This window comes from Salvelinus alpinus, chromosome 16 (assembly GCF_045679555.1).
Source record: "Salvelinus alpinus chromosome 16, SLU_Salpinus.1, whole genome shotgun sequence".
Classification (NCBI taxonomy): domain Eukaryota; kingdom Metazoa; phylum Chordata; class Actinopteri; order Salmoniformes; family Salmonidae; genus Salvelinus; species Salvelinus alpinus.
In genome coordinates, this window is record NC_092101.1 from 52,445,612 (window position 1) to 52,461,140 (window position 15,529).

General features: G+C 43.5%; 1 protein-coding gene across 2 annotated transcripts in view; it reads left to right on the forward strand.

Moving 5' to 3' along the window:
• The window catches only part of LOC139541669 (ras-related protein Rab-6B), a 146,543-nt gene that overhangs the window by 78,834 nt on the left and 52,180 nt on the right, over positions 1-15,529 (forward strand). The gene's annotated exons all lie outside the window — the stretch shown is intronic.

Here is a 15,529-nt window from a genome sequence, read left to right on the forward strand (position 1 = left end):
ACATGGCTGTCTTGTAGACATTGTGCAGTGTGTTAAGACAGGGCTGGTGTGTAGACATGGTGCGGTGTGTTAAGGCTGGTGTGTAGACATAGAGCAGTGTGTTAAGACAGTGCTGTCTTGTAGACATTGTGCAGTGTGTTAAGACAGGGCTGGTGTGTAGACATGGTGCAGTGTGTTAAGGCTGGTGTGTAGACATAGAGCAGTGTGTTAAGGCTGGGCTGTTTTGTTGACATGGCGCAGTGTGTTAAGATAGGGCTGTCTTGTAGAAATGGTGTAGTGTGTTAAGGCTGGTGTGTAGACATGGTGCAGTGTGTTAAGGCTGGTGTGTAGACATGGTGCAGTGTGTTAAGGCTGGTGTGTCTTGTAGACATGGTGCAGTGTGTTAAGGCTGGTGTGTCTTGTAGACATGGTGCAGTGTGTTAAGGCTGGTGTGTCTTGTAGACATGGTGCAGTGTGTTAAGGCTGGTGTGTCTTGTAGACATGGTGCAGTGTGTTAAGACAGGGCTGTCTTGTAGAAATGGTGTAGTGTGTTAAGGCTGGTGTGTAGACATGGTGCAGTGTGTTAAGGCTGGTGTGTCTTGTAGACATGGTGCAGTGTGTTAAGGCTGGTGTGTAGACATGGTGCAGTGTGTTAAGGCTGGTGTGTCTTGTAGACATGGTGCAGTGTGTTAAGGCTGGTGTGTCTTGTAGACATGGTGCAGTGTGTTAAGGCTGGTGTGTAGACATGGTGCAGTGTGTTAAGGCTGGTGTGTAGACATATTGCAGTGTTTTAAGACAGGGCTGTCTTGTAGAAATGGTGTAGTGTGTCAAGGCTGGTGTGTAGACATGGTGCAGTGTGTTAAGGATATTTTGGTATTTGTTTCACTTCTCCATTGTTTACATAGTCCCAAAATGGTCCCAAAATGTTTTGTTAACCCTAACCCATAATCTTAACCTAACTCCTAAACTTAACCCTAACCCCTAGCCTAGCTAATGTTAGGCAGCTAGCCTTCTCTACACTGCTAGGACCTAATAATGTCTCAGCCTTCTCCACACTGCTAGGTCCTAATAATGTCTCAGCCTTCTCCACACTGCTAGGTCCTAATAATGTCTCAGCCTTCTCCACACTGCTAGGTCCTAATAATGTCTCAGCCTTCTCCACACTGCTAGGTCCTAATAATGTCTCAGCCTTCTCCACACTGCTAGGTCCTAATAATGTCTCAGCCTTCTCCACACTGCTAGGACCTAATAATGTCTCAGCCTTCTCCACACTGCTAGGACCTAATAATGTCTCAGCCTTCTCCACACTGCTAGGACCTAATAATGTCTCAGCCTTCTCCACACTGCTAGGTCCTAATAATGTCTCAGCCTTCTCCACACTGCTAGGTCCTAATAATGTCTCAGCCTTCTCCACACTGCTAGGTCCTAATAATGTCTCAGCCTTCTCCACACTGCTAGGTCCTAATAATGTCTCAGCCTTCTCCACACTGCTAGGACCTAATAATGTCTCAGCCTTCTCCACACTGCTAGGACCTAATAATGTCTCAGCCTTCTCCACACTGCTAGGTCCTAATAATGTCTCAGCCTTCTCCACACTGCTAGGACCTAATAATGTCTCAGCCTTCTCCACACTGCTAGGACCTAATAATGTCTCAGCCTTCTCCACACTGCTAGGTCCTAATAATGTCTCAGCCTTCTCCACACTGCTAGGACCTAATAATGTCTCAGCCTTCTCCACACTGCTAGGACCTAATAATGTCTCAGCCTTCTCCACACTGCTAGGTCCTAATAATGTCTCAGCCTTCTCCACACTGCTAGGTCCTAATAATGTCTCAGCCTTCTCCACACTGCTAGGTCCTAATAATGTCTCAGCCTTCTCCACACTGCTAGGTCCTAATAATGTCTCAGCCTTCTCCACACTGCTAGGTCCTAATAATGTCTCAGCCTTCTCCACACTGCTAGGACCTAATAATGTCTCAGCCTTCTCCACACTGCTAGGACCTAATAATGTCTCAGCCTTCTCCACACTGCTAGGACCTAATAATGTCTCAGCCTTCTCCACACTGCTAGGTCCTAATAATGTCTCAGCCTTCTCCACACTGCTAGGACCTAATAATGTCTCAGCCTTCTCCACACTGCTAGGACCTAATAATGTCTCAGCCTTCTCCACACTGCTAGGTCCTAATAATGTCTCAGCCTTCTCCACACTGCTAGGACCTAATAATGTCTCAGCCTTCTCCACACTGCTAGGACCTAATAATGTCTCAGCCTTCTCCACACTGCTAGGTCCTAATAATGTCTCAGCCTTCTCCACACTGCTAGGTCCTAATAATGTCTCAGCCTTCTCCACACTGCTAGGTCCTAATAATGTCTCAGCCTTCTCCACACTGCTAGGTCCTAATAATGTCTCAGCCTTCTCCACACTGCTAGGTCCTAATAATGTCTCAGCCTTCTCCACACTGCTAGGACCTAATAATGTCTCAGCTTATGAGGCTGCGTGGACGTGTACATTTGCAGGTTAGGGCTACTACGTATTATTTGCGTTTTTATGATCATTATCTATCCTACCTTGTGTATACATGTGTAACAAAGTGTAAATTGCCTAGTCTGGCTAGGTTCACCAAGTGTCCAAAAGAGGTTACAGATACTCCAGGAATCCACTGAGGTGAAGCATCCTCCCTGCTTCACTACTTATGAAGCCCATGTAGTGTAATACACTCAATCTGATCATGCTTTCCTGACAGTTCAGGTAGCCTCCTCCCTGCTTCACTACTTATGAAGCCCATGTAGTGTAATACACTCAATCTGATCATGCTTTCCTGACAGTTCAGGTAGCCTCCTCCCTGCTTCACTACTTATGAAGCCCATGTAGTGTAATACACTCAATCTGATCATGCTTTCCTGACAGTTCAGGTAGCCTCCTCCCTGCTTCACTACTTATGAAGCCCATGTAGTGTAATACACTCAATCTGATCATGCTTTCCTGACAGTTCAGGTAGCCTCCTCCCTGCTTCACTACTTATGAAGCCCATGTAGTGTAATACACTCAATCTGATCATGCTTTCCTGACAGTTCAGGTAGCCTCCTCCCTGCTTCACTACTTATGAAGCCCATGTAGTGTAATACACTCAATCTGATCATGCTTTCCTGACAGTTCAGGTAGCCTCCTCCCTGCTTCACTACTTATGAAGCCCATGCAGTAAAATACACTCAATCGGATCATGCTTTCCTGTCAGTTCAGGTAGCCTCCTCCCTGCTTCACTACTTTTGAAGCTCATGCAGTATAATACACTCAATCTGATCATGCTTTCCTGTCAGTTCAGGTAGCCTCCTCCCTGCTTCACTACTTATGAAGCCCATGTAGTGTAATACACTCAATCTGATCATGCTTTCCTGACAGTTCAGGTAGCCTCCTCCCTGCTTCACTACTTATGAAGCCCATGTAGTGTAATACACTCAATCTGATCATGCTTTCCTGACAGTTCAGGTAGCCTCCTCCCTGCTTCACTACTTATGAAGCCCATGTAGTGTAATACACTCAATCTGATCATGCTTTCCTGACAGTTCAGGTAGCCTCCTCCCTGCTTCACTACTTATGAAGCCCATGTAGTGTAATACACTCAATCTGATCATGCTTTCCTGACAGTTCAGGTAGCCTCCTCCCTGCTTCACTACTTATGAAGCCCATGTAGTGTAATACACTCAATCTGATCATGCTTTCCTGACAGTTCAGGTAGCCTCCTCCCTGCTTCACTACTTATGAAGCCCATGTAGTGTAATTACACTCAATCTGATCATGCTTTCCTGACAGTTCAGGTAGCCTCCTCCCTGCTTCACTACTTATGAAGCCCATGTAGTGTAATACACTCAATCTGATCATGCTTTCCTGACAGTTCAGGTAGCCTCCTCCCTGCTTCACTACTTATGAAGCCCATGTAGTGTAATACACTCAATCTGATCATGCTTTCCTGACAGTTCAGGTAGCCTCCTCCCTGCTTCACTACTTATGAAGCCCATGCAGTAAAATACACTCAATCGGATCATGCTTTCCTGTCAGTTCAGGTAGCCTCCTCCCTGCTTCACTACTTTTGAAGCTCATGCAGTATAATACACTCAATCTGATCATGCTTTCCTGTCAGTTCAGGTAGCCTCCTCCCTGCTTCACTACTTATGAAGCCCATGTAGTGTAATACACTCAATCTGATCATGCTTTCCTGACAGTTCAGGTAGCCTCCTCCCTGCTTCACTACTTATGAAGCCCATGTAGTGTAATACACTCATTCTGATCATGCTTTCCTGACAGTTCAGGTAGCCTCCTCCCTGCTTCACTACTTATGAAGCCCATGCAGTAAAATACACTCAATCGGATCATGCTTTCCTGTCAGTTCAGGTAGCCTCCTCCCTGCTTCACTACTTTTGAAGCTCATGCAGTATAATACACTCAATCTGATCATGCTTTCCTGTCAGTTCAGGTAGCCTCCTCCCTGCTTCACTACTTTTGAAGCTCATGCAGTATAATACACTCAATCTGATCATGCTTTCCTGTCAGTTCAGGTAGCCTCCTCCCTGCTTCACTACTTTTGAAGCTCATGCAGTATAATACACTCAATCTGATCATGCTTTCCTGACAGTTCAGGTAGCCTCCTCCCTGCTTCACTACTTATGAAGCCCATGTAGTGTAATACACTCAATCTGATCATGCTTTCCTGTCAGTTCAGGTAGCCTCCTCCCTGCTTCACTACTTTTGAAGCTCATGCAGTATAATACACTCAATCTGATCATGCTTTCCTGTCAGTTCAGGTAGCCTCCTCCCTGCTTCACTACTTTTGAAGCTCATGCAGTATAATACACTCAATCTGATCATGCTTTCCTGTCAGTTCAGGTAGCCTCCTCCCTGCTTCACTACTTATGAAGCCCATGCAGTAAAATACACTCAATCGGATCATGCTTTCCTGTCAGTTCAGGTAGCCTCCTCCCTGCTTCACTACTTTTGAAGCTCATGCAGTATAATACACTCAATCTGATCATGCTTTCCTGTCAGTTCAGGTAGCCTCCTCCCTGCTTCACTACTTATGAAGCCCATGTAGTGTAATACACTCAATCTGATCATGCTTTCCTGACAGTTCAGGTAGCCTCCTCCCTGCTTCACTACTTATGAAGCCCATGTAGTGTAATACACTCAATCTGATCATGCTTTCCTGACAGTTCAGGTAGCCTCCTCCCTGCTTCACTACTTATGAAGCCCATGCAGTAAAATACACTCAATCGGATCATGCTTTCCTGTCAGTTCAGGTAGCCTCCTCCCTGCTTCACTACTTTTGAAGCTCATGCAGTATAATACACTCCATCTGATCATGCTTTCCTGTCAGTTCAGGTAGCCTCCTCCCTGCTTCACTACTTATGAAGCCCATGTAGTGTAATACACTCAATCTGATCATGCTTTCCTGACAGTTCAGGTAGCCTCCTCCCTGCTTCACTACTTATGAAGCCCATGTAGTGTAATACACTCAATCTGATCATGCTTTCCTGACAGTTCAGGTAGCCTCCTCCCTGCTTCACTACTTATGAAGCCCATGCAGTAAAATACACTCAATCGGATCATGCTTTCCTGTCAGTTCAGGTAGCCTCCTCCCTGCTTCACTACTTTTGAAGCTCATGCAGTATAATACACTCAATCTGATCATGCTTTCCTGTCAGTTCAGGTAGCCTCCTCCCTGCTTCACTACTTTTGAAGCTCATGCAGTATAATACACTCAATCTGATCATGCTTTCCTGTCAGTTCAGGTAGCCTCCTCCCTGCTTCACTACTTTTGAAGCTCATGCAGTATAATACACTCAATCTGATCATGCTTTCCTGACAGTTCAGGTAGCCTCCTCCCTGCTTCACTACTTATGAAGCCCATGCAGTAAAATACACTCAATCTGATCATGCTTTCCTGACAGTTCAGGTAGCCTCCTCCCTGCTTCACTACTTATGAAGCCCATGCAGTAAAATACACTCAATCTGATCATGCTTTCCTGACAGTTCAGGTAGCCTCCTCCCTGCTTCACTACTTTTGAAGCCCATGCAGTATAATACACTCAATCTGATCATGCTTTCCTGTCAGTTCAGGTAGCCTCCTCCCTGCTTCACTACTTTTGAAGCTCATGCAGTATAATACACTCAATCTGATCATGCTTTCCTGACAGTTCAGGTAGCCTCCTCCCTGCTTCACTACTTTTGAAGCCCATGCAGTATAATACACTCAATCTGATCATGCTTTCCTGTCAGTTCAGGTAGCCTCCTCCCTGCTTCACTACTTATGAAGCCCATGCAGTAAAATACACTCAATCTGATCATGCTTTCCTGACAGTTCAGGTAGCCTCCTCCCTGCTTCACTACTTTTGAAGCCCATGCAGTATAATACACTCAATCTGATCATGCTTTCCTGTCAGTTCAGGTAGCCTCCTCCCTGCTTCACTACTTTTGAAGCTCATGCAGTATAATACACTCAATCTGATCATGCTTTCCTGACAGTTCAGGTAGCCTCCTCCCTGCTTCACTACTTTTGAAGCTCATGCAGTATAATACACTCAATCTGATCATGCTTTCCTGACAGTTCAGGTAGCCTCCTCCCTGCTTCACTACTTTTGAAGCTCATGCAGTATAATACACTCAATCTGATCATGCTTTCCTGTCAGTTCAGGTAGCCTCCTCCCTGCTTCACTACTTTTGAAGCTCATGCAGTATAATACACTCAATCTGATCATGCTTTCCTGTCAGTTCAGGTAGCCTCCTCCCTGCTTCACTACTTATGAAGCTCATGCAGTATAATACACTCAATCTGATCATGCTTTCCTGTCAGTTCAGGTAGCCTCCTCCCTGCTTCACTACTTTTGAAGCTCATGCAGTATAATACACTCAATCTGATCATGCTTTCCTGTCAGTTCAGGTAGCCTCCTCCCTGCTTCACTACTTTTGAAGCTCATGCAGTATAATACACTCAATCTGATCATGCTTTCCTGTCAGTTCAGGTCTGTGTCAGCAAGTATCCCCCACAAATGACATGTTAACGAAGACATAAACATGTGACGATATAATCGAGGACAAGCAATGGAGGGTTTTCTCCTTCAACATGGACTAGTCTTGGATGCTATTAATGAGTTTGTCTGTCTTGAATCTCTGGGACTCCCAATCTGGCTGCTGTTAGAGACAGATTAGAGTCTGTCTCTGCCCTGATAGAGGGCTGATGGGATATCCTTTATCAGCAGAGAGCTGCCTGTCCTGATGGAGGGCTGATGGGATATCCTTCATCAGCAGAGAGCTGCCTGTCCTGATGGAGGGCTGATGGGATATCCTTCATCAGCAGAGAGCTGCCTGTCCTGATAGAGGGCTGATGGGATATCCTTCATCAGCAGAAATCTGTCTGTCCTGATGGAGGGCTGATGGGATATCCTTCATCAGCAGAGAGCTGCCTGTCCTGATGGAGGGCTGATGGGATATCCTTCATCAGCAGAGAGCTGCCTGTCCTGATGGAGGGCTGATGGGATATCCTTCATCAGCAGAGAGCTGCCTGTGCTTCCAGGACTGGTGTGGGTGTCCAGGAAGCAGCTTATTACAATGTGATGATGCTAGTGTACCTTCTTCTTCCTCTCTGTATGCAGTGGACCTGACAAGCTAAGGTAGGCCTACAGTGCATTCAGACCTCTTGACTTTTTCCACATTGTTACATTACAGCCTTATTCTAATATATATATTTTTTTTCTACCTACAATATCCCATAATGACGGAGCAAAAACTGTTTTTTATACATTTTAGCAAATTTATAAAAAATAAATAAAAAATAAAAAACATTTACATAAGTATTCAGATCTTTTACTCAGTACTTTGTTGAAGCACCTTTGACAGCGATTATAGCCCCGAGTCTTCTTGGGTATGACGCTACAAGCTTGGCACATCTGTATTTGGGGAGTTTCTCCCATTATTCTCTGCAGTTCCTCTCAAGCTCTGTCAGGTTTGATAGGGAGCAACGCTGCACAGCTATTTTCATGTCTCTCCAGAGATGTTCGAACTGGTTCAAGCCCGGGCTCTGGCTGGGCCACTCAATGACATTCAGAGACTTGTGCCGAAAGCGACTCCTTCGTTGTCTTGGCTGTGTGCTTAGGGTCATTGTCCTGTTGGAACAATCGCCCCAGTCTGAGGTCCTGAGCTCTCTGGAGCAAGTTTTCATCAAAGATCTCTCTATACTTTGCTCCGTTCATCTTTGCCTCGATCCTGACTAGTCTCCCAGTCCCTGCCACTGAAAAACATCCCCACATGATGCTGCCACCACCATGCTTCACCGTAGGGATGGTGCCAGGTTTCCTCCAGATGTGACGATTGGCATTCAGGCCAAAGAGTTCAATCTTGGTTTCCTCAGACCAGAGAATCTTGTTTCTCATGGTCTGAGAATCTTTAGGTGCCTTTTGGCAAACTCCAAGCAGGCTGTCATGTGCCTTTTACTGAGGAGTGGCTTCTGTCTGGCCACTCTACCATAAAGGCCTGATTGGTGGAGTGCTGCAGAGATGGTTGTCCTTCTTGAATGTTGTCCCATCTCCACAGAGGAACTCTGGTGCTCTGCTGTCAGAGTGACCATTGGGTTCTTGGTCACCTCCCTGACCAAGGCCCTTCTCCCCCGATTGATCAGTTTGGCCGGGCGGCCAGCTCTAGGAAGAGTCTTTGTGGTTCCAAACTTCTTCCATTTAAGAATGATAGAGGCCACTGTGTTCTGAGGGACCTTCAATTCTGTAGACATTTTTTGGTACCCTTCCCCATACCTGTGCCTCGACACAATCCTGTCTCTGAGCTCTACGAACAATTCCTTCTGACATGCACTGTCAACTGTGGGACCTTATAAAGACAGGTGTGTTTCTTTACAAATCATGTCCAATCAATTTAATTTACCACAGATGGACTGCAATCAGGTTGTAAAACATCCCAATGATGATCAATGGAAACAGGATGCACCTGAGCTCAATTTTGAGTCTCATAGCAAAGGGTCTGAATACTTATGTAAATAAGGTATTACAGTTTTTTATTTGTAATACATTTGCAAAAAAATTACTGTTTTCGCTTTATCATTATGGGGTATTGTGTGTAGATTGCTGAAGATGCACTTTAGAATAATGCTGTAGCGTAAAACAAAATGTGGAAAAAGTCAAGGCATCTGAATACTTTCCGAAGGCCCTGTACACGTCTATACATACACAACCACTCTGGAGAACAGGACAGGAGGTCAGCTTGAATTACTGTACGGTCTGATGATGAATATAGAATGCTGAGACCCAGAGGTATTGCACAGTCATGTATCTACAGATAGCACCACTGTCAGTCAGGTGGTAGTATACTGTAAATACTGTAAATACTGCCAGGTGGTAGTATACTGTAAATACTGTAAATACTGCCAGGTGGTAGTATACTGTAAATACTGTAAATACTGCCAGGTGGTAGTATTCTGTAAATACTGCCAGGTTATAGTATACTGTAAATACTGTAAATACTGCCAGGTGGTAGTATTATGTAAATACTGCCAGGTGATAGTATACTGTAAATACTGTAAATACTGTCAGGTGGTAGTATTCTGTAAATACTGCCAGTTGGTAGTATACTCTAAATACTGTCGGGTGGTAGTATACTCTAAATACTGTCGGGTGGTAGTATTCTGTAAGTACTGTCAGGTGGTAGTATTCTGTAAATACTGCCAGGTTGTAGTATTCTGTAAATACTGCCAGGTGGTAGTATTCTGTAAATACTGCCAGGTGGTAGTATTCTGTAAATACTGCCAGATGGTAGTATACTGTAAATACTGCCAGGTGGTAGTATTCTGTAAATACTGCCAGGTGGTAGTATTCTGTAAATACTGTCATGTGGTAGTATTCTGTAAATACTGCCAAGTGGTAGTATTCTGTAAATACTGCCATGTGGTAGTATTCTGTAAATACTGCCAGGTGGTGGTATTCTGTAAATACTGCCAAGTGGTAGTATTCTGTAAATACTGCCAGGTGGTAGTATTCTGTAAATACTGCCAGGTGGTGGTATTCTGTAAATACTGCCAGGTGGTGGTATTCTGTAAATACTGCCAGGTGGTAGTATTCTGTAAATACTGCCAGGTGGTAGTATTCTGTAAATACTGTCAGGTGGTAGTATTCTGTAAATACTGCCAGGTGGTAGTATTCTGTAAATACTGCCAGGTGGTAGTATTCTGTAAATACTGCCAGGTGGTAGTATTCTGTAAATACTGTCATGTGGTAGTATTCTGTAAATACTGCCAGGTGGTAGTATACTGTAAATACTGCCAGGTGGTAGTATTCTGTAAATACTGTCATGTGGTAGTATTCTGTAAATACTGCCAGGTGGTAGTATTCTGTAAATACTGCCAGGTCGTAGTATTCTGTAAATACTGCCAGGTGGTAGTATTCTGTAAATACTGCCAGGTGGTAGTATTCTGTAAATACTGTCAGGTGGTAGTATTCTGTAAATACTGCCAGGTGGTAGTATTCTGTAAATACTGTCAGGTGGTAGTATTCTGTAAATACTGCCAGGTGTTGGTATTCTGTAAATACTGTCAGGTGGTAGTATACTGTAAATACTGCCAGGTGGTAGTATTCTGTAAATACTGCCAGGTGGTAGTATTCTGTAAATACTGTCATGTGGTAGTATTCTGTAAATACTGCCAGGTGGTAGTATACTGTAAATACTGCCAGGTGGTAGTATTCTGTAAATACTGTCATGTGGTAGTATTCTGTAAATACTGCCAGGTGGTAGTATTCTGTAAATACTGCCAGGTGGTAGTATTCTGTAAATACTGCCAGGTGGTAGTATTCTGTAAATACTGCCAGGTGGTAGTATTCTGTAAATACTGCCAGGTGGTAGTATTCTGTAAATACTGCCAGGTGGTAGTATTCTGTAAATACTGCCAGGTGGTAGTATTCTGTAAATACTGCCAGGTGGTAGTATACTGTAAATACTGCCAGGTGGTAGTATTCTGTAAATACTGCCAGGTGGTAGTATTCTGTAAATACTGCCAGGTGGTAGTATACTGTAAATACTGCCAGGTGGTAGTATTCTGTAAATACTGCCAGGTGGTAGTATTCTGTAAATACTGCCAGGTGTTAGTATTCTGTAAATACTGCCAGGTGGTAGTATTCTGTAAATACTGCCAGGTGGTAGTATACTGTAAATACTGCCAGGTGGTAGTATTCTGTAAATACTGCCAGGTGGTAGTATTCTGTAAATACTGCCAGGTGGTAGTATTCTGTAAATACTGCCAGGTGGTAGTATTCTGTAAATACTGCCAGGTGGTAGTATTCTGTAAATACTGCCAGGTGGTAGTATTCTGTAAATACTGCCAGGTGGTAGTATTCTGTAAATACTGCCAGGTGGTAGTATTCTGTAAATACTGCCAGGTGGTAGTATTCTGTAAATACTGTCAGGTGGTAGTATACTGTAAATACTGTCAGGTGGTAGTATTCTGTAAATACAGCCAGGTGGTAGTATTCTGTAAATACTGCCAGGTGGTAGTATTCTGTAAATACAGCCAGGTGGTAGTATTCTGTAAATACTGCCAGGTGGTAGTATTCTGTAAATACAGCCAGGTGGTAGTATTCTGTAAATACAGCCAGGTGGTAGTATTCTGTAAATACTGCCAGGTGGTAGTATTCTGTAAATACTGCCAGGTGGTAGTATTCTGTAAATACTGCCAGGTGGTAGTATTCTGTAAATACTGCCAGGTGGTAGTATTCTGTAAATACTGCCAGGTGGTAGTATTCTGTAAATACAGCCAGGTGGTAGTATTCTGTAAATACTGCCAGGTGGTAGTATTCTGTAAATACTGCCAGGTGGTAGTATTCTGTAAATACTGCCAGGTGGTAGTATTCTGTAAATACTGCCAGGTGGTAGTATTCTGTAAATACTGCCAGGTGGTAGTATTCTGTAAATACTGCCAGGTGGTAGTATTCTGTAAATACTGCCAGGTGGTAGTATTCTGTAAATACTGCCAGGTGGTAGTATTCTGTAAATACTGCCAGGTGGTAGTATTCTGTAAATACTGCCAGGTGGTAGTATTCTGTAAATACTGCCAGGTGGTAGTATTCTGTAAATACTGCCAGGTGGTAGTATTCTGTAAATACAGCCAGGTGGTAGTATTCTGTAAATACAGCCAGGTGGTAGTATTCTGTAAATACTGCCAGGTGGTAGTATTCTGTAAATACTGCCAGGTGGTAGTATTCTGTAAATACTGCCAGGTGGTAGTATTCTGTAAATACTGCCAGGTGGTAGTATTCTGTAAATACTGCCAGGTGGTAGTATTCTGTAAATACTGCCAGGTGGTAGTATTCTGTAAATACTGCCAGGTGGTAGTATTCTGTAAATACTGCCAGGTGGTAGTATTCTGTAAATACTGCCAGGTGGTAGTATTCTGTAAATACTGCCAGGTGGTAGTATTCTGTAAATACTGCCAGGTGGTAGTATTCTGTAAATACTGTCAGGTGGTAGTATACTGTAAATACTGTCAGGTGGTAGTATTCTGTAAATACTGCCAGGTGGTAGTATTCTGTAAATACTGCCAGGTGGTAGTATTCTGTAAATACTGCCAGGTGGTAGTATTCTGTAAATACTGCCAGGTGGTAGTATTCTGTAAATACAGCCAGGTGGTAGTATTCTGTAAATACAGCCAGGTGGTAGTATTCTGTAAATACTGCCAGGTGGTAGTATTCTGTAAATACTGCCAGGTGGTAGTATTCTGTAAATACTGCCAGGTGGTAGTATTCTGTAAATACTGCCAGGTGGTAGTATTCTGTAAATACTGCCAGGTGGTAGTATTCTGTAAATACTGCCAGGTGGTAGTATTCTGTAAATACTGCCAGGTGGTAGTATTCTGTAAATACTGCCAGGTGGTAGTATTCTGTAAATACTGCCAGGTGGTAGTATTCTGTAAATACAGCCAGGTGGTAGTATTCTGTAAATACTGCCAGGTGGTAGTATTCTGTAAATACAGCCAGGTGGTAGTATTCTGTAAATACTGCCAGGTGGTAGTATTCTGTAAATACTGCCAGGTGGTAGTATTCTGTAAATACAGCCAGGTGGTAGTATTCTGTAAATACAGCCAGGTGGTAGTATTCTGTAAATACAGCCAGGTGGTAGTATTCTGTAAATACTGCCAGGTGGTAGTATTCTGTAAATACTGCCAGGTGGTAGTATTCTGTAAATACTGCCAGGTGGTAGTATTCTGTAAATACTGCCAGGTGGTAGTATTCTGTAAATACTGCCAGGTGGTAGTATTCTGTAAATACTGCCAGGTGGTAGTATTCTGTAAATACTGCCAGGTGGTAGTATTCTGTAAATACAGCCAGGTGGTAGTATTCTGTAAATACAGCCAGGTGGTAGTATTCTGTAAATACAGCCAGGTGGTAGTATTCTGTAAATACTGCCAGGTGGTAGTATTCTGTAAATACTGCCAGGTGGTAGTATTCTGTAAATACTGCCAGGTGGTAGTATTCTGTAAATACTGCCAGGTGGTAGTATTCTGTAAATACTGCCAGGTGGTAGTATTCTGTAAATACTGCCAGGTGGTAGTATTCTGTAAATACTGCCAGGTGGTAGTATTCTGTAAATACTGCCAGGTGGTAGTATTCTGTAAATACTGCCAGGTGGTAGTATTCTGTAAATACTGCCAGGTGGTAGTATTCTGTAAATACTGCCAGGTGGTAGTATTCTGTAAATACTGCCAGGTGGTAGTATTCTGTAAATACTGCCAGGTGGTAGTATTCTGTAAATACTGCCAGGTGGTAGTATTCTGTAAATACTGCCAGGTGGTAGTATTCTGTAAATACTGCCAGGTGGTAGTATTCTGTAAATACTGCCAGGTGGTAGTATTCTGTAAATACTGCCAGGTGGTAGTATTCTGTAAATACTGCCAGGTGGTAGTATTCTGTAAATACTGCCAGGTGGTAGTATTCTGTAAATACTGCCAGGTGGTAGTATTCTGTAAATACTGCCAGGTGGTAGTATTCTGTAAATACTGCCAGGTGGTAGTATTCTGTAAATACAGCTCGAGAGTTGTGGTGGTTCTGGGGTTCACTTCTCACTGAAGATGTTTTTCTCATTTCCTTTGAGTCCTTTCGTCAGATAAATATCTAGGACAGAATATCCCCCCCCGTGCGTTTCTTAAAGCTGACACGTTGTTTCTTCTCATCTTTAATAGTACTGTTTGATTGAAGTTATATTTTACTGGGTAGAAGCATCTATTTTTTGGGGGGGCTGGCTGCTCTGTGATTGTAACACAGTTCAAATCAAATCAAATGTTATTGGTCACATACACATATTTATTAGATGTTATTGTGGGTGTAGCGAAATGCTTGTGTTTCTAGCTCCAACAGTGCAGTAATATCTAACAATTCACAACAACACACACATCTAAAAACAAATTAATGAAATTGAGAAATATATAAATATTAGGATGAGCAATGTCAGAGTGACATTGACTAAAATACAATATATACATATGAAATTATTAAAACAGTATGTAAACATTATTAAAATGACCAGTGATTCCATGTCTATGTATATAGGGCAGCAGCCTCTAAGGTGCAGGGTTGAGTAACCGGGTGGTAGCCGGCTAGTGATGAGCATTTAACAGTCTGATGGCCTGGACATAGAAGCGTTTTTTCAGTCAATTGGTCCCAGCTTTGGTGCACCTGTACTGACCTCGCCTTCTGGATGATAGCAGGCTCTGGTGGTTATTGTCCTTGATAGTCTTCTTGGCCTTCCTGGGACATCGGGTGATGTTGGTGTCCTGGAGGGCAGGCAGTGTGACCCCCGTGATGCGTCGGGCAGACCGCACCACCCTCTGGAGAGCCCTGTGGTTGCCTGGTTGCCGTACCAGTTGGTTTAGCTACTAGGCTGGTCTGTGATTGTAACACAGTTGGTTTAACTACCAGGCTGGTCTGTGATTGTAACACAGTTGGTTTAACTACCAGGCTGGTCTGTGATTGTAACACAGTTGGTTTAACTACCAGGCTGGTCTGTGCAGTCAGCAGGATGTTATAGTCTCTGTCTAGATACACTTGACCGTATACTATGAACCCTTGAGGGATTGCTAATGTTAATGCTTTCAACCCACCAAAAAACCAAGCTAGCTAGCCTAAAGCCCACGAAGAAGAGATCAACCTCAAACTTCATGGATTTCTGCTATTCTACTTGACGTATTAGGTTATCTTTTGACGGGGCCGTTGCACATGAATCAACATTTGAAAAACAGATTTACATCCCTACATTCTGTCACCTGGCGTTTTCCGTTTCTCCCCATCCCTCAGGAATAATTCATCAGAGTCGTAGTAATAGGCAGCAATTCATTCATTTTCTCAGGCCACAAAACAATGAATCAGCTTCATCACCGGTACTGCTCAGTGAGTGGATGAACCATGTGGCAGATTGTTGGTTTCTGTATTCTGTAGACGACACTACTTCCCCATTGGGCACAAACTGGTCGAATCAAGATTACTTCCACATCATTTCAACAAAACGACTGCAATG